The following is a 24992-nucleotide window of genomic DNA, read 5'->3' on the forward strand; positions in this document are numbered from 1 at the left end:
TTTCAGTAACTCCCATTCACTTGTATGGGAGTTACAAAAACAGCGTAGCTCAGCGAGCACTCGGCTGTTTCCGTAACTCCCGACCACCTAACCAGGAAGTGGCTGGGAGGCAGCGGAGCCGAGTAAGCTTGAATGGGGTTTGTTTAGGGGGCCCAGTTCTAGTGATAGGTGCGGGTCCCAGAGATGGGACTCTCATCTATCAGACTTTTAAGTCATATCCTGTGGATATGCTATAAATGGCCAAGATGGGAAAACCCCTTTACGAATTGATTTAAGAACTTTTGCATTGCCATTAGAAAGCCAATCACATTCAGGCCCAGTAGATATAGATCAGGATAAAGAAGGAGTGTTATCAATGAGACCCATGGATATCACAGTTTATATAGACATATAGGGAGGAATTTACTAAACACTGTGCACCAGTACTCGAACTAAAAAAAGTCATACATTTTTGCACCAAACAGGTGTGCGCCAAAATTTGTCACTTTTTTTAACTATTCCTCTGCATTTTTTAAAAAATGTGGTGCAGCTTTGCAAAGTGAGCAGGGCCATCTTGGCCCATAAAATTCACCACAATTTATGCCAGGAACTGAGCTGGCATAGAATTACATTTTTGGCACATAGACGGTTTGAGATGCGCCTAATTTATTATGAGATGTGCACCTCCTACTAATTTATGCACATTTTACTCCTTATTTCTTTATATTAAGGCTGGCGTGTGAAACACCAGTCTTTATACATTCTCTCCATTATCTATGTAAGAAATTAGTAATTTTGCAAATAAAATGCAATTCTTTTACTGATCCTGAGTTACAGCCTATATTACAGCTTAGCACTGCTTTCACAATTCTGGTTGCTGTCAGAACAAGTGAAAAAAAAAAGTGAGGCAAAATGTATGAAAATCAAATCTATAAACTAAAATTTAATTCAAATATAAACAAATGCTTTAAAGGTGTTTTCCAGTTTTATGTACATAAAACTTAATCACTGTGTAAATGAAAAGTTGTACAACTTTCTAATACACAGTGGGGGTAATTTACTGTGCAATCTACGGCAGTAACTTGCGTAGAAAAGTTGCAATTTTCAAAAAAACACAGCTTTTGTGCAAAAATTTTGTGACTTCTTTTTTTTACACCACCTCCACCACATTTTCAGCGCCCGCAGCCTGACAAATTCACTATAATTTATACAAAAAACTGGCGTAAATGACAGTGGAAATTTACTCCAGCTCATAGCTAGCATATATTTTATTTTCTGGCACCTAGACGTCCAGAGATGTGCCAAATTTATTTTCATCTGCCTTTTTAATAAATGAGTCATATTTTACTCCAGTGTTCTTTGCATTAAGACTGGCATATGAAACACCGGTCTTAATAAATTCCTCTATTGTTTTTCAATTCCTCACCATTTTTAAGATATTGTTTGCTCTCAGTGAACGAAAATAGGCAATGCTCTGTGAGGTAAATACTTCCACAGCAGTTATACAAATCTATCTGATACTTTGCTTCAATGTATCAGTATGGAATCCAGGCCGTTTAGCTCACAGAATAATACCTAGATGGGATTCAATTGTAGCCACTTGTCAGCTGACAGCAGGACTAAGGATCTGATATATAATTTAACTTTTCATTCATACAATTATTAAGGATGAGTAACATAAAACCACATAACCCCTTTAAATTCAAAAATGAATTAATGAATTCTCCAAGAGATGACTTTTTAAATTTATGGGATAAGAAGAAGATGCTGGCCGACTAGTGTATAACATAGATTTTTTTTTTTTTTTTAGCAACCTCTGTGCTTACAGATGTGTCCTTTCTTAAAGGGTAACTAAACTTTTTAAAAAACTTTTGACATTTCAATATGTCATAGTGATATGTCAGAAGTTTTGATCAGTGGGGGTCCAGACACTGAGACCCCCACCAATTGCTAAAACCAAACTGCAGAGGCGCTCGGGTGAGCGATGTGCCGCTTCGTTTATGATTAGCATACAGGCTCATAGTCTTTCTTGGCTTTTCGAGGAAAGCTGACCAGAAACTAAGCGGCACATCACATGTCAAAAGTTTTTAAAAAGTTTTGTTAATCTTTAACTTATCTATAAAGCCCTGACCACATGACTTTTTTTCATATCTCCCATCGTACATGACAAATTTGTCTATTGGGCTCCATTGTCATACGGAGGCCAAAAGAGTGTCTAAACGACACCATCCCACGGAGTCCAGATAAACAATCATAGCTTATGAATGATGGATGCCACTATATAGCACCCATCACAGGTTTTTCAATCGCTTTTCATGATGTCTCTATTAAACGGATGCCATTGTAGCCTATGGGTTACAGATGTGTTAAACGGATGCTTAGCAGTGGCATCTGTCACCCATAGGCTATAATGGTATCTATTTCATGGATACGTCCTGAAAAGGGTCATGAGAGTTCCTGACATATCTGTTAAAGGAAACCATTATAGCCTATGGGTGACAGATGCCACTGTTAGACATCCGTCACCGTTTATGTTTATTGTAGACGTCGGGAGCTTTTTCATGCGTATACATCAAACTCAGGACAAAAAACGTGATGTGAACATAGCCATATCCCGAGATACATGGAGTGAGATGTTGAACAAACGTACAAAAAAGAACGTATACCTCCGACAAATTCCATTTGTCAGCCCATAAACTCGTATATTAAAAAATGTAGACGTTTAACGTATATGTTTCTTTACTGGATATGTTTTCTTACTGGATGGCTGTGTGCTATCTGTCAAACATTTGCTGTCCATAGACTCCCATGTTTAAAAAAATGTTTAACATATATATTTTTTTACTGAATGACTGTGATGACTGCCATCCATCCTCCATCTGTCTCCTATAGGTTACATATTCGTTTTTTTGTATAATCAAAAGTTATACAAATTTCCAATATACTTTCCGTATTAAGGTGTTTTTTGGTGCTGATTCCGATGCAGTTTCTGCGTCAAAACCAGCACCAAAAACGCCATGTGAACTGGGCCTTAAAGGGGTTTTCCCACGAGAGACATTTATGACACATCCACAGGATATGTCATAAATCTCAGATGCGGGTCCCAGCTCTGGGACCTGCACCTATCTCCAGAACAGGGCCCCCTAAACCCCGTTCATAGGAAAACCCCTTTAATTCCTCATGGTTTTCAAAATGCCTGCTTGATGTTATTCAGTAGGAACATTCATTGTTTACTTTCAGTGAATAAAATGTATTTACTTCAAGTAAATAATGAATGTCCCTACTGAATAACAACAAGCAGAGATCTTAAAAACAGTGCGGAATTAATACAAAAGTATATTGGAGATTTGTATAACTTTTAATTAACGCAATTCAAGAAAAGCTAAGGATGGATACAACTGTAGCCAGGACTAAATTTACCAATTTTATGTTTACAAAGAAAAAGAAAACCGGAAGCAGCATACCAAATCATTGCTCTTCTATAACTTTATTTTTGTAGATTTGTATCAACTTTCATAAAAGCGTTGATTTCCCTTGCTCTACTTACATTTTATAGGCAGATATTTATAGACAATACCATTTTGTAGCGTTTTTAAAGAAGACAATTGACAACCCTACTTACAGTATGTATCTTGGAGGATGACCTTTCTTGATGGGATGCAAGGTCACAGCAAATAATTTGTCTTCTATTTAATTATTATTGGTACAGGACACACTATGATATTCAAAGTTACAGGCTTAAAGTACCAATTGTAACATTTATAGATGTAAAAAAGGCTAAACGTAGACCAAGATACTCACAGTATTCCAAACTCACACATTTTTGTCATATCCTTAGGATATGCATACATTTGTAATAGGTGCAGTCCCACTTATGTGGAGAACGGGAATTACTTTCTCAGCTGTTCTTGTACCCCCATAAAACTGCATGGTCACCTCTCCATTCATTCTCCACCTAAACATGGTGGTTGGCGGCCGCCTCTCCAAGTGGGACAGGATCAGGGGACACCCATTCTCCACGTAGATTCGGATCCCAAAGGAGCGTTCTGCATCACACATGTATGACATATTTTGTGGATATAAATGTTTGAGTTGGGAATACCCCTTTAATGGGCAAACATATGTCAAAAGGGTATTCTTTTGGCATATGTTTGGCCAGTATATTTCAGGATTCTGCAGCCCGAATGTACCATAAAGCACAGTCAACTGCTGTTTTTAATACATCTGAATAAAAAAAAGTGAAAGTATACGGTGTGGTATATGTAAATGTATAGGCATACGGTTTCATACGTCTGACCATACATTTGGTGAGACCATTTTGCTGAATATTAACACAGAATACGGTGTAGTTAATCACAGTCTAATTCAATTCAGTGATATTACCTAGATTCTATGTTGGATAGTTAGTTTCGGTTATTTATGCCTAGCAATTATATTTTTTACTACTGTTTTTATTAAGTGAATGGTTTTCCTAGCTACCTGTTTGGTGGGTGCTAAAAAGATGATTTTGGGTCTAAAAAAGGCATCTGCGAAAATGTTCCTATCTCATATTACTTCATACAAGTAGTAACATAGCCCACTCCCTACTGAGCATACTCTCACAACATCATGAAAACATGATTGCAGGCATGTAAACAGGGTTCTGCATCATGAAGATCGAATCAATAATTTCTGGCAAGGGCTAGTCTTTAGTTACTGAGATTTGCTCGGTGATCAATTCACAATTAATGTTATCTTTTCTTACTTGACTCTTATTAATTATGGTTATCTATCACTTAGAGGGAGATTGAAGAGCTGAGAAGAAAAAAAGTCTCACCATTTGCAGCTCATGTTGAGGTGTCAAATAAAACTATGGATTAATACATAAATAATGTAAAACATTTTCTAAAATATTGAAGATGCCTAATTGGTATCTCGGGTGGCGTCAGGTTGAGCACTTGAAATGTACAGCAGACCTAGAATCTGTCACAGTAGGTCCTATAGTTCCCACCTGTCAAAGATAACAACAGTCCCAGCAGATAGTCATTGACCGCTACTATCCGTTTGTTGTGCAGGCCATTTTTTTCTCTAACCACTGCAACTATTTTCACTGATCCTACCTTGTTCTCAGTCTGTCCTCTGCAGTCTTTTTTGCTATATTCTCTTAATTTGCACTGCTCCTACCAGTCTCTTTATCTCTATAGAGTACAATTTAGCCCAGCACTGTACCTTCTCATTTCCGTGTGTTCCAAAATTACTTACACAATAAAATGTTTTCCTCTATGAATCATCTCAGCGATTCCTTTCAAACAAAAGTTAATTTTGTCTTTTTAAGGGTCTATTCACATGGTGCATTCGAATAGCGGTTTATTTTTGTGATTACCGCAAAGTCACGGTAGAACACCATGTTTTCTTCAAAATCGCAGTAAAACTGTGGCATTTTGCCATGATTTTCTGGTAATCGTGGCGCTAAAAGCTGATTTGACCACACTGTGTGAATAGACCCTATTTACCCTATTTACCCTACATCATCTGGAAGCATTTTCACCCCTATCAGTGAGATTTATGAGAGAGTGACTTTTGCAGCTTTACTAACTTTACTAACCGGATGCAGAGAGATCTCGGAGGCTGGAAAAGTTCCTATTGTAAAGCATTCGGTAGGTTATAATAAAGAAACAGAGAATAGTTGTTGACATGTTTGTTATTAGGCCAGGGTCACACACAAACTTTTTATGGAGTTTTTGTGACAGTTTTTGTCTCAGTTTTTTGAGCCAAACACAAGTGCAGCGATTGCCCAAAATAGCGAGAAATAGCTTGTCATTGATCAAAACTTTCATGATGGCCTAAAAATGATCTGCTAGATGTCAACAGACGAGACAGGATGTTTTCAATCGGCACTCGTTTTTACAAATTTATCTTCACTTGTAAAAGGACCCTAACTTAAGAGTTGATGGTGAAGATATAGTATAAATGGACATAATTTGGTTACTTGTATCTATTATTTATATATAAAAAAAAAAAAGTATACCATTCAAGAAACATCTACAGTAAGTAGAGAAAGGAGGGACCCAAAAAAGCTATTTAAAAGTAAAGACAAATATAAGCATAGACAAGAATTGTCCAGGCTGTGGTCATTTTGCGGCGCTTTATAGATTTAAAAGCAAGACAATTATGCTAAAGAAAGTCATAGAAAAAAGAATAAGAGAGCAAACAGCAACAAGATAGATGGATACTATTACGGAAATACTGAACAAACCATCTATAAGCCTGAAGACCTAAAGAGAAGACAAACATTGTGGAGAAATCCTGCCAGAACCAGAATTGTAACTGGCTTGGTAATAATATCTGCCTACTGCTATTTATGTGACTAAATCTTTGGTATTTTCTGAAGGAGTTTGTTGATGGTCTTCTATCGTTGTTTTTACCCATGTCTGAAGCTGCATTATCCGTTTATCAATACGAGAATCCCAGTTTAATCGGCTGATGTGCAGCTTACAGCATGTTTATTGCTTCAGGAAATATAAGGCATAGTAGCCCACCCACGGTGGATTAGTGGAGCTCTATGGAGAGCTAAATGTTAAGAGGGCCAAACATAGGGTAACATGCAGTTGTGTTTTTGCTTAAAAAAGATAATAAAATAAATATTACAAATATTCACAGAAAAATGCTAACGTTTACTGGACAAATGATGATGGACATAAAAGTACAAAAACATTGAATATAAACTAATAAAAGTGACAGAAACAAATTCATCTTCAGTTAGTAAACTGAAGAAAAAAAACGTACTCATAAACTGAGAATAAAATCCAAACTGGTCATAAAAACCACTTCCGCTAATGTAGCAATCATGTAGTTGTCTGCAGACCATACCTGCCAATTTTCTGCATAGAAATGTGGGATAATGTCCTTCCACGGGTTTGAAAAAGAGGGTGCAAATCAGTGCCCTGTAAATATTGAGACTGTTAATGGGTATGCTACAGTTCTCTAGGGAAGAGACCTCAAATAGTGCCTGCAGGAATGAGATGGATATAAAATAAAGGATACCAGCAGCTGTGCCACTTGGGAAGAAAGGGTTAATCTCCAAAAATAAAATGGGACAGGAGTACTACTTTCAATATGAATGAAGTGTATATTTTATAATTAGAGATGTAACCTGAGGCTCCAGGGACCCAATGCAAAATATATAACAGGGCCTTCACCTACGGTACGGCCCCATGCACACGAGTAGTTTTCATCCGTAATTATGGATCAGGTAATTACACATGAAATTGCGGACTTATTCATTTTTATAGGCCACGGACACCCTTCCGTATATTTACGAATGTGTGTCCGTGCGGTAGAAATAATTAGCAAAATATAGAGCATGTCCTATTCTTGTCCGCAATTGCGGCACGGACTCGCCCATAGAAGTCTATAGACACTTCCGCAATTGCGGACGCCTACGGATGTGCATCCTTTTTTGCGGATCCGTATTTGCGGACAGTAAAAATACTTACGGTCGTGTGCATGAGGCCTACCATGTACAATTTATAATAGTGGTGTCTTCTCATGTGGAAGAGAGGTCTTTGGGTTTACTCAAGTACAAGGGCATGGGTGTGACTGTCACCTCTAATACAAATATGTAACCCAAGGAATGTTTACGTCAGTTAGGACCGGTTTGCATGGCTGTATCCAAGGTTTGTGTTTCTTTCCGCCTTTTTTTCCACCAAAAACATCAGCGGATCCCATAAAAGAGAAAGTCAACATGATGTATGTCAATGTCAGTGAGTTGGATTTAGGTGTGAACTACATTACTATAACACTATGCAAGTGGCACACTACTGCACTAACTCTTTAAAAGAAATTTGCTCCATCTTTGTGTCTTCAAACTTTTCCACAATGTGTCAGATGGTTTCCATTGCTCGTGATTTGTCTCCTTCAGTACAAGTTTTGCTGAAATATTAAACAAGTGTAAAGTGACTAATGCACATTTTCAATCTTCATGTAAGCCAATTAAAAATTGATGGCAACCATAATTTTGATTTCTTTCAACAATAGTCAAAACTCGTGTTTTCCTTTATAAGTAATTAATTTTTGTACACATCTTTTTAAGACGGGCATTAAATTTGCATTTACACTGGCCTTTTAGATATTGCCTTGTTCTGATGTTTGTTTAAGAAAGACTTTGTGTGGTCTCGAGAGAAACTCTGCATTTACGTGCAAATAAAGCTTTAAGAAATGACTGTTGTCTTCAGGCTTTTTATACTAGTTTTACTAATGGAAAGTGACTAGGATTTTTCCTGGGAATTAGTAGAGAATGTATTTTATAATTTTTCTGCGTTTAAAAGAAGAAAATTGCATATGCTTGTATTTGTCGACAGTTGTACTACACTACAGCCATTATCCAGAGTAAAGAATGTCATGCTGTTAACACAAAAATATGTTTGTGTAATCTGAATAGACAAATGGTTTATGTAAGAGTTTATACACTTATTTGTTTATTGTGATTTATATTGCTAATTTTTTCCAGAAAATGAGAAGACCAGGCACATTTTTCATTGCTTTTCGACTATTTAGTATGCCAAGAGTGCCCTCTATGGACAGACAGTACTTTATCACATAATGAGAAAAATCTCACTAATACACGTCTGCACTTGTAAACTGTATTTCACATTCGATTACTTAATCACAGTTATTAATATTTTATTATTTTACGATTCTTAACTCAAGTCTTTTATGTAACTTGTAAGCATATGGGAATAAGTACAAATGATGACTGATATAATGATGGTAAGGCAATACTTGTGGTCTGATATTTCAGACTAGTCTCACATCACATTTGTGCCCTATCTCATATGTATACTTTATTTAAAGAAAGAAACATACTTGCGGGGGAGAAAAGGATGCTGCTATATACCAACTGCAGATTGTCAATTATGGTACTATGGGTACTGAACAGCATTAATCTGGATACTTTTTTTTTTTTAAACTTTTATTTCAGATGTATAATATTGCCAACTGTGTGACCAGATGTGGTATCATTAGAAAGCGCTTATAATGTAGGGTATTGATATATTAAATACTGTATATACATACTGCAGCCATAACATTAAAATCACATGCGGCGCTTTTTGCCTGCAGTTTTTAAATTAGATTCAACGACCGTGGGCAAAAATCGTGGGAAAAAAAGCGTGCCTGAAATTTTTTGTAGTGTAACATGGCACATTATCCTACCAACAGAGGCCAAAGCCATTAGGGAACAACGTTGCCATGAATGAGTGTACTTGGTTTTTAACAATGTTTGAGTAGGTAATACATGTGAAAGCAAGTGGTATGTAAATGTAAGTGGAGCGATACCTTAAGTCTGTTGGAGTCTGGTGGGAGGGAGCGTGCCCGTAAACCTGCAACCTCTAATCCGTAACGACTCTGGTAGACGGAATCTAAGGCTACTCTAAGGTATTCGCCAGAGCTGACCGCATGGTGAGATGGACTTTGCTGCATATGTGGAAAGGAGGAGCAGTGCAGGAAAACCTGAGCTGGAAACCACACAGCCAGTAGGTTAACAAAGTCCAGAAACAAAGTAGAGGTAATCAGACAAGCCACGGTCAAAACCATTCGGGAGCGGATAATCAGAATCGGTAGGCAGAGGGCTAACGAGAGACAAGCCGAGGTCAGTATACACGAGGTCCAGAAATCAGAAATGCAGGAGCAGTCAGGAGCTTGATCAGGAACCAGAAAATCTGAAGATTCACAAGCAAAGACAGGTGGGAAGAGACAGGTATAAATAAAAGCCAACAGCAGATTTGCAGAAGGACAGAAGAGAGATCGGCTCAAAGCAAAAGAAGAACCGCCCAGAAGTTAGACAGGTTGTCATAGTGTCCTTAAGGGAACAGGTGTTTTTCTAACAGCAATATTCACATGAATGCCAGGACCCAATATTTCCGAGCACAACATTGCACAAAGCATTACACTGCCTCTGCCAGCTTGCCTTCTTCCCAAAGTGCATCCCGGTGCCAGCAATGGTGCAAAGAAAATGTGATGCATCAGACCAGGCCACCTTCTTCCATTGCGCCACAGTCCAGTTCTGATGCTCACATACCCATTGTAGGCGCTTTTGGCAGTAGACAGGGGTCAGCATGGGCACTCTTACTGATTTGCAGCTACGCAACCCCAAACATGGATGTGGGATCAGACCATACAGGCTGACATTTGCTCCCCGCGCACATCAATAAGCATTGGGCGCCCATGACCATGTCAGCAGTTCAGCTGTTGTCCATTCTAGGATCACCTTTGGCCGGTACTAACCACTGCATACTAGGAACACCGTGCCATTTTGGAGATTCTTTAACCCAATCGATTAGCCATCACAATTAGGCCCTTGTCCGCGTCTCTCAGATCCTTACGCTTGCCCATTTTTCCTGCTATCATCAACTTCAAGAGCTGACTGTTCACTTGCTGCCTAGAATATCCCACCCCATGAGAGTTGCCATTGTAGCTATCGGTGGTTTTAATGTTACGGCTCCACGGTGTATTATATTATATTATATATTAAATGTTAGTACACAAAAAAACAAAACGGGGCGAATACTTTTTATATGCATTATATTATTGAATGGCATAAACAGACAATCCAATAATATCTTAGGCCACTTTAAGGCTATGTTCACACGGGGTATTTTGCCAAGTTTTTTGACGCGGAAACCGCGTCGCAAAACTCAGCAGAAACGGCCCGAGAACGCCTCCCATTGATTTCAATGGGAGGCGTCGGCGTCTTTTTCCCGCGAGCAGTAAAACTGCCTCGCGGGAAAAAGAAGCGACATGCCCTATCTTCGGGCGCTTCCGCCTCCGACCTCCCATTGACTTCAATGGGAGGCAGGAGAAAGCGTATTTCTCGCTGTTTTATGCCCGCGGCGCTCAATGGCCGCGGGCGAAAAACGGTGCGATAATTGCCGCAAAAATCGGCGTGCAGGGAGAGGAATATCTGCCTCAAAGTTCCAAACTGAATTTTGAGGCAGATATTCCTCCCCTAAAATACTCTGTGTGAACATAGCCTAAGGGTATGTTCACACGGCCTATTTACGGACGTAATTCGGGCGTTTTTGCCCCGAATTACGTCTGAAAATAGCGCCTCAATAGCGCTGACAAACATCTGCCCATTGAAAGCAATGGGCAGACGTTTGTCTGTTCACACGAGGCGTATATTTACGCGCCGCTGTCAAATGACGGCGCGTAAATAGACGCCCGCGTAGAAGAAGTGACCTGTCACTTCTTTGGCCGTAATTGGAGCCGCTATTCATTGACTCCAATGAATAGCAGCGCTAATTACGGCCGTAATTGACGCGGCGTTCAAGCGCCTGCACATGCCGGTACGGCTGAAATTACGGGGATGTTTTCAGGCTGAAACATCCCCGTAATTTCAGCCGTTACGGACCCCCGCCGTGTGAACATACCCTAACAGAGGTGTATTTAGTTCAGTATTTTGCATCAGTATTTGTAATCTAAAACCAGGAGTGGAACATAAACAGAGCAAAAATGTTTAGTCATGATTCTACAATGGTTTATGGCATGGTGGATATGGATTGTAATTTGTCTGCCTAACAGCTGGCGCACTAATAAGACATAAGTAAATTTACAGTCTTGAGGTGCACAAAAATATGTATTTTTTTTATTTTGGTTTAACACTCCATTTAGGCTTGAAACTATTTACAAATTCATATAAACTCATATCTTCTGCTAGAAAGAAGGTAAATATTGCTTAGTGCAATCTAAAATGACTATAGCGGCTTATTGTGGTACAATGTGGACTATAATGTTTAGAAATGAAGGCTTAAAAATTACGAAGGACTCCCTTAATGGCTATCTGCACATTTAAAACCATTGCTTCAATGCATCCAAAATAATAAAATGTGCAGTTAACTATATAGCCCCTATAGCCACACCCCAGTGTAATACAGCTCTGCACATCCTCCAAGATGTATGAATTCATAACCCGGCACCCGTAGCAATCTATGTGGTCCGATATCATATGGAGGCACACAGAGGGTTTTTTCTGTTGGATTTCGTGTAAGTCCATCTTAAAAATAATTATAGCCTGCTCCATCTAATTCTGTGTAAAATATATATATTTTCCCGTAGATATAAAAATTGTCTTACAGGCTTGGTTCGCACAGAAAAAATCCTTATTGTCAGTGTGAAGAAAGATGGGTGTCACAGACTAGAGCATTTGGAGAAGGAACGGGAAGACCGACACCACACTTTACAGGGAATGCCCTGAGCTCTGAACTTGGCGCTCCAGAAGCATACATGTCTGAGAAAGCAAGTCTTAAAAAAACAAAAGCAATAAAGCAGCCAACAAGATAGTGCTACTTGAATCTCTGATCTGATACACAGATCCTTTTATATATGTATATATATAGAAAAAATTCCATGGCAAGGGTGAACATACCCTTTACATCTGCCATTTGATTAAATCTTGAGATATAGGTTTATTAGATAATTATTTGTTTTTATTGATAATGTGTGAAATATATAATAATAATAATTACTGTATTTAAACAGAGATTCACACTAAATTACCTATTGAACTCTTAGAATAGGATATGTCAGACGATGTTATCAGTGGGGGGTTATGAGGTCAGTACCACTTCCATTCCCAAACTGAAGGATTCAGGAACTTCTGAGTTCCTGGACCCCTTTAGGCATACCTGGAGATTACTGTCGCTGGAAACCTCTGACATAATTTTCATGCTTCCACTCCAGCGATTTCAATCAAGCTGTAGCATGAACCCCTTTGGGCATAGTCAGAGATTTCCATGACTCAAAATCTCTATGTCCAAAGGGATCCATTTGCTGCAGTGGCCTCTTTAAATTTGTACCCTAACCGATAATATCTTAATTTTAATGTGCTAAGATAGGCTTTATGTTTAAAGAAACATTACAGACTGACCAAAATTATTCCTTACATGAAAAAATTCTAAGAATAATAAACAGAAATAAAATTAAAAAAAACAAACAAAGATTCCGTAATACTGTAACTGCGATGATAAGAAATGCAGGCTGTCAGTTTTTAAATTCTCCCTGCTTTTTGGGTAACTCTCACTGCTGATTTTAGGTGCCTTTTTAGCTGCATTTTTTTCCAGCATTATTGTTAGCCAGAAATGATGCAGCCAAATCGCTGCTCTTAGTCTACAGGCATGTTTACACAGGGCGGACACACTGCGTAAAAGCACACAGCGTATCCACGCTGTGCTCCACAGGGAATTCCGGCCGAAAAAACACACCAAATTGGGGTGCAGTCTTTCGGCCGGAATGCCACTGTGGAAAACTGCACAGATAAAAAAAAAAATGGATACTTCCCATGGCAACGCATCCCTCCGACGTCCTGACGTCATGATGTTCTGCAGCCCTAGGATGACTTTTCATCTACTTTTTTTCAAGGGTTTTACCTCTCCATTTAATTCAATGGGGAAAACCTGCAATAAATAAGCAGCGATTACGCAAATACAATTGACATGCTGCGTATTAAAAAACCGCACAGCAGGTCAATTTCTGAGCGTTTTTTCCGCTCAGCATTTACGCAGCATGTGGATGAGTTCAACGAATTCCATTGCGAAAAATCCGCAGTCTTTACGCTACTTGTGAACTGACCCTAAAGGAACATATGAATACCTATGGTGATTTTTATTGCTTAGGCAACACTTAAAAAAAAAATGCATGTACAAAAAAAACATTTAAGAATGCCATAAAAAAACACTCATAACTTTAGAAAACTGTAGAAGTTTTTATATTGGTTTTTTTGATGCAGTGAAACAACAGTGCAAACCCGGGTCTTGGGGCTTGTACACACGTAACACAATTAATGGTATTTTCCGTCCGGATTTGTGGATGGAAAATATGGAGCAGAATACAGTAGCAGCAAAGTGGGTGAGTTTTTAACAAATCTCATCCATACGATGCACAAAATTTCCGACCGAAAATTGACCTACGGTGCATATTTTTCGTACCGCAGCATGTAAATTCCTGCTGTGGAAAGTGGACTGAATTGCTGCATTTTTCAAGGAGATATCACTATCTCTCAACATTGGGAAAAACGTAGCAAAATATGCACCATTTTCTGCAGTAAAAAAAATGCAGAAAATGGTGCGGTTTTTCCGCAAAAGAAATCCTGCTAGTTTCTGTGGAATTGCTGCAGAAATTTTCTGCAGCAATTCAGTTCCGTGTTTTCTCGTGACATGTTGTACTTTATGATACTGAAAAAATTTGGTCGTTAAGTTAAATATTTATTTGTAAAAAACACCAAAATTTAGAGAAAATTTTCAAAAATCTGAATTTTTCTAAATTGTAATGTATCTGCTTGTAAAACAGATAGTAATACCACACAAAATATTTACTAGTTAACATTTACTATATGTCTACTTTATGTTTGCATCATTTTTTGAACGTCCTTTTATTTTTCTAGGACGTTACAAGGGTTACAACTTTAGCAGCAATTTCTCACATTTTCAAGAAAATTTCAAAAGGCCATTTTTTCAGGAACCAGTTCAGTTCTGAAGTGGCTTTGAGGGCCTTATATATTAGAAACCCCCATAAATCACCCCATTTTAAAAACTGCACACCTCAAAGTATTCAAAACAGCATTCCGAAATTATTTTAACCCTTTAGGCATTTCACAGGAGATAAAGCAAAGTAGAGGTGAAATTTACAAATTTTTTACGAAATTCATTTGTAATACAGCTTTTTTCTGTACCACAGATAGTTTTACCCAAGAAACGCAACTCAATACTTATTGCCCAGATTCTGCAGCTTTTATAAATATCACACATGTGGCCCTAGTGTGCTTATGGACTGAAACACCGGCCTCCGAAGCAAAGGAGCACCTAGTGGATTTTGGGGCCTTATTTTATTAGAATATATTTTAGGCACCATGTCAGGTTTGAAGAGGTCTTGTGGTGCCAAAACAGTGGAAACCCCCCAAAAGTGAACCCATATTGGAAACTATACCCCTCAAGGAATTTTTCTAGGGGTATAGTTAGCATTTTGACGCGACATGGTTTTTGCTGAATTTATGGGAATTATGCAGTGAAATTGAAAATCGAAATTCTTTCTAATAAAATGTCGTTTTAGCTCAGATTTTTCAATTTTCACAAAATATAAAGGAGAAAAAGAACCCCAACATTTGTAAAGCAAACTCTTCTGAGTACGGCAATACCCCATATGTGGTAATAAACTGCAGTTTGGACCCACAGCAGGGCTCAGAAGGGAAGGAGCACCATTTGGCTTTTGGAGCTAAAATTTTGCTTGATTGTTTTTCAGGTGCCATGTTTAATTTGCAAAGACCTTGAGAGGCCAAAACAGTGGAAACCCCACAATAGTGACCCCATTTGGAAAACGACACCCCTCAAGGAATCTATCTATGGGTATAGTGAGCATTTAGACCCCACAGGTCTTTTGCAGAATTTATTGAAATTAGGCTGTGAAAATGAAAATCTACATTTTGTTCCACTAAATTGTAGAATATCTTCATTTTCACAAGGGATACTGGAGAAAAAGAACCCCAATATTTGAATCCCGATTACGGCAATACCCCACATGTGGTCATAAACTGCTGTTTGGACACACGGCAGGGCTCAGAAAGGCAGGAGCACGATTTGTCATGCAGATTTTGCTGTATTGGTTTTTGTACGCCATGTCGCATATGCAAAACCCCTGAGGTACCAGAGTACAGTGGAAGCCCCAAGATGTGACCCCATTTTGGAAACAGCACCCCTCAAGGCATTTATCATTTGCCTGCACAAGACAGGGCTCAGAAGTGAAGAGCACCATGCGCATTTAAGGTCTATTTTGGTGATTTTTCACAGCATCGGCCCACAATTGAAGGGCTCGGAAGTCAAATAGTAAAACAAACACCCCAAGTAGTGACCCCCATATTGGAAACTACAACTCCTTAGGGCATTTTAAGGGGTGTAGTGAGCATTTTGACCCCACAGGTGATTTTACATTAGAAATTAGTGCCCAGTGGATAATGCAAAGTGAAAATTGCAATTTTCCACTGGTATGCCATTTTAGTGCACAATATGTTGTACCCAGTTTGTGGCACTGAAGACAAATACCTCATAAAACGTTAAGCGGGTTCTCCCGGGTATGGAAATGCCAGATCTGTGGATGTAAACTGCTGCTTGGGCACGCTGCAGGGCTCAGAAGGGAGGGAGCGCCATTTGGCTTTTGGAGCGTAGATTTTGCTTGGTATTTGTTCTGTTAGGTGTTTTGCTGGTATTTCAGTTTATATTGTGGGGGCATATGTAATCTGTGCGGAGAACATCAGGGCATAATAAGAGGGTATAATAATGCGGCAAATAAATAATAATCCGCAGATGTGTGGCCAGTGTTGTACTGATAAATGGCGCCCGATCTTATCCGCTTTTGGACACTCTGCACATTTTTCATCGCCATATTCTGAGAACCAGAACTTCTTTATTTTTTCTCCGCCGGAGCTGTGTGAGGGCTTATATGTTGCGGGACAATCTGTAGTTTTCATTGGTACCATTTTGGGGTACATGCGATAACTTTTTTATTTTTGCGTTGACAAGGCTGTGTAAGGACTTGTTTTTTGCAGGACGGGATGTAGTTTTTATTGGTACTATTTTGCGGTACGTGCGACTTTTTTATCATTTTTCATTCTATACTTTAGAAGGGATGGTGACCAAAAAAATAGTGATTCTAGCATTGTTTATTTATTTTTTTTGCGGTGCTCACCGTGCGGGAAAAATAACATTATAGTTTTATAGTTTGGGTCGTTACAGACGCGCTGATACCAAATATGTGTACTTTTTTAACGGTTTCATTTTTTTTCCTATAATAAAAGTCTAATTATAGGAGAAAAGGTTTTAAAAGTTTTTAATTTTTTAACTTTGAACTTTTTTATAACTTTTTTTGTCCCACTAGGGGACTTGAAGACCTGCACCTGTCATCTTTATTCTAATACATTGCACTACCCACGTAGTGCAATGCATTAGAGCTGTCAGCTATTCACTGACAGCAAGCCTATTAGGCTCCGCCTCCGGACGGGGCCTAATACTCTTCTGTACGTGGGAGACCAGGAAGCAATTGTTGGCCTCCGGTTCCCATAGTAACGATCGGCATCCGTGCGACTACATCACAGCGATGCCGGTCACCTGGAAACACCTAAGATGCCGCGATCGCGGCATCTAAGGTGTTAATGGCAGGGACCGGAGCTAGCTGTAACAAACAGCTGACATCCATCGGCTGATGGCGCAGGCTCAGCTTCTGAGCCCGCCGCCATCTTTCATCTGCGGCCGGAAACCTTTTAAGCCCCGCCTACATTAATTAGCGAATGCACATTTCAAGCCCAGGAAAAACTTATTCTGCTACACTCTTTGTAAAATATTGCTAGTATTTAATCTATCGTACACTCGAACCTCATTCCTTTACCCCCATTCACGGACAAATCATAGGGTCCAGAAGTGGCTCCACTCCCTATTGAGATCTCCGACAAATGTTCTAAGACTTTATTAAAGTGGAAGGAGATGTCAAATGACAACCAGTTTTTTTACTTGAATAAGCTGTCAATCTGAGATGCTTGTCCTGGGTGGGAAGAGTACATTATCTTATGTTCTCTGAAAATATGTATGTATTTGTATAATGATATATAATGTGAAATTTGTAAAACTAAAATCTAGCAGTGGCACAGTTTTTGGAAGAAAGCAGCTATGTTTTACTAATTCTAGACAACCCCTTTTACTTCTGTCAGATGCCAGATGACGATAAACATATAATGTAGTTGTCCATTTTAGGCGATGCATTTCCTGGCAGCAGGTCGGCCATTAACTAGTTGATCACAGTAGTCCTGCCGCTGCGACCACTTCCCCAACACATATAATGGTTAATGTTGGTGTAAGTGCTTAACAGATAATAATGGGCACCCATGTAATACAAAGACTCTTTACATCCACTCCACTCTACGATTTCCACATGTCCTAATAGTGTACAGCCAGCAGAGACTATGGAGATTCAGGCCCTAGAGACGTTCTTACGTAACTAAAACAACTAATGAAAGAATTAGAAACAAAAGATATATAGACTCAAGAGACAGGAACCCAATCTTACTTAATCATGAGCAAATATTAACCCGTTGGCACTGCAGGCATTTTTTGTTTTTTAATTTTCGTTTTTTTCCTCCCCGCATTCCAAAAGCCATAACTTTTTTATTTTTTTTTATCTTCATAGCCATATGAGGGTTTGATTTTTTGCGGAACGAGCTGTAGTTTTTAGTTGCACTATTAAATGTACTGGAAAACTGCAAAAATAAATTTTGTGGGGTGGAATGAAAATAAAACTGCAATTCCTCGATTGTTTTTTTGGGATTCGTTTAACTGTGTTCACTGTGCAATAAAAACGATATGATACCTTTATTCTGCAGGTCGATACTAAATTTATATTGTTTTTTTAATGTTTTACCGCTTTTACAAAGAAAAAACTAGTGTCGTCATATAATGAGAGCCACAACTTTTTTTCCATCAATTGACTGGTGTGAGGGCTTGTTTTTTGCAGGTTCTGTATTTTTTACTGGTACCATTTTGGAGTACATGTGACTTTTTGGTCACGTTTTAATAAATTTTTTGGAAGCTATGGTGACCAAAAAACAGCAATGCTGGCGGTTTTCTTTTTTTTTTCTCTGTGTTTAATGTGCAGTTCAAATAACGTTCTTTATTTTTTACATTACTTTAGGGCGAAAATAGGGAAAGGGTTTTTTACATTTTTTATATTTTTTGACCGCGGCATCTAAGTCGTTAAATGTGCAGGATCGGATTTATCTTGTGATCCCGGCCATTGAACTGATATTTCGGACACTGTGACAGTTACGTCACATGTTGCCATGGGGGTTAAGGATAATTAAATGTATTTGGCCATGTGTAGAGATATTTAAAGGCGATGGGAAGCTTTTGCATGGCATTTTTTTTCTTGTTCATTTGCAAAGTTAAATAACTTTCTAAATAGTCTTTGTAAAAATGTCCTACTATTTTGCTGCTGCAGTGACTGTGCAGTTTCTGTCAATAACTGGCCGTGCTGCTGCTTTTAACTAAAATCCATCAGTTCATTTCTCCTGGTGGGCTGGAGTAATCTTCTACACGGCAGAACAGAGAGTAAAAAGGGGGAAAGCATCCAAGTGTTCAGGAAGTGCAGATCACACAGGCTGTCAGTGTCACAGTGTAGATAAGGAGGGGAAAAAAAGGGGAATCCCACACGCTGTCAGTATAGAGAGAAAGCTGTGCTGATACATGAGAACTAGTGAAGACCACAGCAGCCTGGAGTCCCACAACTCACATCTAGCATATATTACTGGGAGGGACACATCCACAGGAGAAAAGTCTAAAAACCAGAGCAGCTTGCAAACTGACTGAGTGGGTATGAAAATGAATGAAGGATTGCAGCCTGAAGCTTAGTGCAAATTTTTTTTTATTCATTATTCAAAGCTTACTTGAGAAATAAAAAAAACAATGAAACGGATACGGAAAAGAACAATTACAGAGATATAGGTGCAAACAAAAGGATAGACAATTGTAAAATACTCTTAAAGGGGTTGTCCCAAGTTGATAAATGGAGCTATAAAGCTCCCCCATGTAAAAATAAGAAGAATTCTAATTACCTGTCCGTCGTCCAGCGATGTCGTTTTCTTGCTATTCTTGATTGAAGTTGCGGTCGGTCCCTCTTTGTATCCTGCTCGTTGCCTAGGTATGTGTGAGTGTATATATGGGTGTATTTGTGTGTATGTGTATATGTTTGTGTATATTTTTGTGTATATGTGTGTGTGTTTGTGTGTGTGTGTGTGTGTGTGTGTGTGTATATATGGGTTTGTTTGTGTATATGTTTGTGTGTATATGTTTGTGTGTGTGTGTGTTTTTGTATATGTGTGGGTTTGTGTATGTGTTTGTGTATATATGGGTGTGTTTGTGTACATATGTTTGTGTGTATATGTGTATATGTTTGTGTGTATATGTGTGTGTTTGTGTATATATGGGTGTGTTTGTGTATATGTTTGTGTGTGTGTGTGTTTGTGTATATTTGGGTGTGTTTGTGTACATGTGTTTGTGTATATGTTTGTGTGTATATGTGTGTGGGTGTGTTTGTGTATATGTTTGTGTGTTTGTGTATGTGTGTTTGTGTATAATTGGGTGTGTTTGTGTGTATATGTGTGTGTGTATATGTGTGTGTGTGTTTGTGTATATATGGGTGTGTTTGTGCATATGTTTGTGTGTATGTGTGTGTATTTTTGTATATGTATATTTGTGTGTTTGTGTATATGTGTGTTTGTGTATATATGGGTGTGTTTGTGTACATGTGTTTGTGTATAGGTTTGTGTGTATATGTGTGTTTTTTGGAGTTTATGTGTGTGTGTTTGTGTATATATGGGTGTGTTTGTGCATGTGTATATGTTTGTGTGTATATGTTTGTGTGTTTTTGTATATGTGTGTGTATATGTGTGTGTTTGTGTGTATATGTGTGTGTTTGTGTATATATGGGTGTGTTTGTGTATATGTGTGTGTGTGTGTGTGTTTGTGTATATGTTTGTGTGTATATGTTTGTGTGTTTGTGTATATATGGGTGTTTGTGTACATGTGTTTGTGTATATGTTTGTGTGTATATGGTTGTGTTTGTGTGTATATGTGTGTGTTTGTGTATATGTTTGTGTGTATGTGTTTATGTGTGTGTTTGGGGGGATTCACACGAGCGTGTATTGGGTCCGTGCGTGCCGCGTGGTTTTCACGCGCCACGCACAGACCAATACAAGTCTATGGGGCAGTGCAGACAGTCCGTGCTTTTTGCGCAGCGTTTGTCAGCTGCGCAAAAAGTGCGACATGCTCAATATCTCCGCGTATTTCGCGCATCACGCACCCATTGAAGTCAATGGGTGCGTGAAAACCACGCAGGTCGCACGGAAGCACTTCCGTGCGAACCGACTGAAACAGCGCACCAGCTGTCAAAAGGATGAATGTAAACAGAAAAGCACCACGTGCTTTTCTGTTTCCAAACATCCAAACGGAGTGTCTTTGAGATGAGCGAACCCAGACAACCGAACCGAATTTCACTATCTCCTGACGTCGCGTACCGGAAATTTTTTTGCCGGGTTCGGCCAAAACGAGTTTGGCCGAACCCGGCAAAAAAATTTCCGGTACGCGACGTCAGGAGATAGTCACTGTCCAGGGTGCTGAAAGAGTTAAACTGTTTCAGCACCATGGACAGTGACTTCCGATCCCAATATACATGAACCTGTAAAAAAAAAATGAAGTTCTGACTTACCGATAACTCCCGGCTTCTTCCTCCAGTCTGACCTCCCGGGATGACAATTCAGTCCAAGTGACAGCTCCAGCCAATCACAGGCCAAGCACAGGCTGCAGCGGTCACATGGACTGCCGCGTCATCCAGGGAGGTGGGGCCCGATGTCAAGAGAGGCGTGTCACCAAGGACGCGTCACCAAGGCAACGGCCGGGAGGGAAGTTCTCGGTAAGTACAAACTTTTTCTTTTTTTTTAACAGGTTTCTCGATATTGTGTTGGGCATTCACTGTCGAGGGTGCTGAAAGAGTTACTGCCGATCAGTTAGCTCTTTCAGCACCTTGGACAGTGACTGGCGTCGACTAGCCTCATCTCTATGATGGCGGCTGCGCGAAAATCACGCAGCCGCGCATCATACACGGATGACACACGCAGCTGTCAAGTGTTTTTTGCGCGCGCAAAACGCCGCGTTTTTTGCGCGCGCAAAAACGCAACGTTCGTCTGAATCTGCCCTTTGTGTAATATATGGGTGTGTGTTTATATGTGTTTGTGTATATGTTTGTGTGTGGTTGTTTGTGTGTGTGTAGGAGAGTATAAGTATCGGTATTGTTCACATTGATAACTTTTTTTTTATGTTGTTGCAGATTTTGATGTACCGATTGGACTACGTCTTCGATTCGTTGGACTACTGCGTAGATCTACGTTTTTTGAAAATTTTAATAAAATGGTTAACGAGGGTTTTGTTGGGGATTTCTTATTTCAATAAAAAAAAATTGTCTTTGTGGTTTTTTTTCAAACTTTATTAGTGCCTAGATAATGGTAGTTGGCTGATTGACAGGGTCCATTATAAAGGCGGTACTTAGTGTTAGCCGGTGCAGAGGCTAGCACTAACCACCCATTATTACCCCGGTACCCACCACCACCAGGGGTGCCGGGAAGAGCTTGGTACGATCCAGTACCCGACCATCTGTTGTGATGGTCGGGTACTGGGGCGGCCGTAGGCTGGTATTATGAGGCTGGGAAGGGCCAAAAACAGTGGACCTTCCCACCCTTGTAATGCTAGGCTGCTGCTGCTGTGTTGTATCGGGCTGGTTATAAAAATGTGGGGGACCCTCACGTCGTTTTTTTTTTAAATTTAACAATAGACGTTGGGTCCCCCACATTTTTAATAACCAGCCATGTACAAGGCCGCAGCAGCCTGGCATTACAAGGGTGGGAGGGGCCACTGGTTTAGTACATTCCCAGGCTAATAACACTGTGTTGTTTGTGGCTGGTTATGATAAATTGGGTGGAACCCCATGTCTTTTTAATAAAAATAATAAATAAATAATAAAAAAAATGACGTGGGGTCCCCCCCATTTTTAGAACCAGCCAGATACAACACAGCAGCAGCAGCCTAGCATTACAAGGGTGGGAAGGGCCACTGTTTTTGGCCCTTCCCAGCCTCATAATACCAGCCTGCGGCCACCCCAGAGCCCGACCATCACAATAGATGGTCGGGTACTGGATCGTACCCAGCTCTTCCCGGCACCCCTGGTGGTGGTGGGTACCGCGGTAATAATGGTGTTTAGTGTTAGCCTCTGTACCGGCTAACACTAAGCCTCCCCTTAGTAATGGACCTTGTCACTCAGACAGCGGCCATTACTAAAGTGATAGTAATAAAACTTGAAAATAAAACACAAAGATATAGATAAAATATTTTATTGAAATAAAGCACCCCCAACACAACCCTCATTAACCATTTTATTGATGGAAAAAAAGCGTCATCTAAGTAGTCCTCGAAACCGACGTAGTCCAAACACCAAACCTGTAAAAAATCAAAAATATAAAAAAATAAATAAAATAAAACATGTCGTAGGCTTAGGGCATGCCCCCACGTGGCGGATTTCCTCCGCAACTGTCCGCATCAATGCCGCACAGAATCCGCATTGCGGATTACGGTGCGGTTTTTGCCAAAGTGCTGCGGATTGCGTTGCGGATTGCGTTGCGGATTTAGTCGCAGATTTTCAAAACAAGTCTTCCCAATTAGGCACTGACCTCATTTGTGAGGTCATTTCCTTTGAGCACGTGCTGGACACACCCATGGCATGTATAAGTGTGGCCCGAAGGAGAAGTGAATCTGCCTGGCGAAGTCTACTAGTCCGAAGTGTTGGACAATGGCTTAACTTCAGGAGCGACCAGTTCAATGACGGCTGCAAAATTTGAATAGGGGGCTGCGCACCATAGTGAGCATTGTCCTTCGTTGGCAATGGCAACGTGTAAGTAATATTTTTGCACCTTCACACGTCCAATGCCAAAGTATATGTTTTTGTCTGCTAATGAGATAGTAACATGTTTCTGGAATTTCCCTCTCCTTTTGTTCACGCAGGCTGAATAAAGAGGCCGTGTCCGACTGTGGGTTGACCCTTTGGTTGCTGTAAGAGCAACCCAAGGTCATTGTGCCTTTTTTTTTTCGCGAACTAATAAGGTATACATTTTGGAGAGAATCTTTCATTGTCACTGCCCCTGAGGTTCTGTTGGGTTGGCCAGTCGTGGTGTACCAGTTCGAGATATGTTCTTGTATTTTTTCGTGACTTCTGAAGGGGCCGTGCCCTTGCAATACTCCTGGGTTGCTGGTGTGCAGCCTACCCAGCAGTAATTCGTCTCATGTCCAAACAGTAGGCTATTCTGTCAATGATACTCCTATGGATTGCAAAATTTTCTGTTGGATGTGCTTCCCAAGGCCAAAAAACACGTTTATTCTGATTGGCCCTAAGTGTGTGTATAAGCGAAAACACATGTCTGAAAAGTGAGTCGGATGTTCCCTTGATGCCCTTCCCCGTTTTGGCGCCCGCACATAAAAAAAGACAAACACACAAGGCAGAGTCATAAATTTAAATTAACTTTTATGGCACGTCTACACATCTCAACTAGACGCCCTGAGAACATTCAGTGAAGAACTTGGACCATAAATGCGCTCACTGGTCCAATCGCGAACAAGGAAAAACAAAAACCTAATGCAAGGTCTGGTAGCGCGGGGGGCTAAATTGGGAATACGAGGAGGGGGCTGAGGAGGAGGTCGAGGTAGAAGGCATGTATGCCGCAGAGGTGGGAGGATGAATCTGCAGAGTTGGGAGAGCGGAAGAGTATGGGGTGGGCAAAGGGTTTGGGACATTGGGGTAGGGACGGTAGGAGGAACCCGGGGGTTGTCTATGTGACCATGGTGAAAAATAAGGTTCGGCCTGCAGTGAGGGTGCAGAGGCAGGAGGTGGGGCGTGCAGCACAGCGGCAGAGGGGTCAGCCCTACGGCCAGTTAATGTGCGCAGATGGAAAATAATATCTGCCACATCGGGGAGGGGCTGGGGGGCCTCAAAAATATCTGCCAGCGCAAACACACAAGTCATATATGCTGCCCGGCGAGTGGATTCCATCCCGCGACAGCGGCCACCAACGGAATACCCGAAATTATGGTATTCATCCTCCGCCTCCACCCTCCGAATCATGTTGAGCGCTTGTCCCACGACCGTGTCGCTTGGTTCCTCTGGGGCCACACGTTTTCGGCCACCCACTCGTTGCCGACGACGGGACGTTTCTGCCGGGGGGGCTGGAGAGGTGTTGCCAGGAGGAACAGCTGGGGCCGGGGTTGGCTCGTGGGGGACATCATCCTCCGTCACGTTGGCAGACGAGGCTGCCACGGGCTGCTCCTGCACCTGGGCACGGGCACTTACTCGCGGCGTCCGTGGTGGAATATTGCCGTGAGTTCTGCAAGTAAAAAAAAAGTCACTGA

This window comes from Rhinoderma darwinii, chromosome 5 (assembly GCF_050947455.1).
Source record: "Rhinoderma darwinii isolate aRhiDar2 chromosome 5, aRhiDar2.hap1, whole genome shotgun sequence".
NCBI lineage: Eukaryota > Metazoa > Chordata > Amphibia > Anura > Rhinodermatidae > Rhinoderma > Rhinoderma darwinii.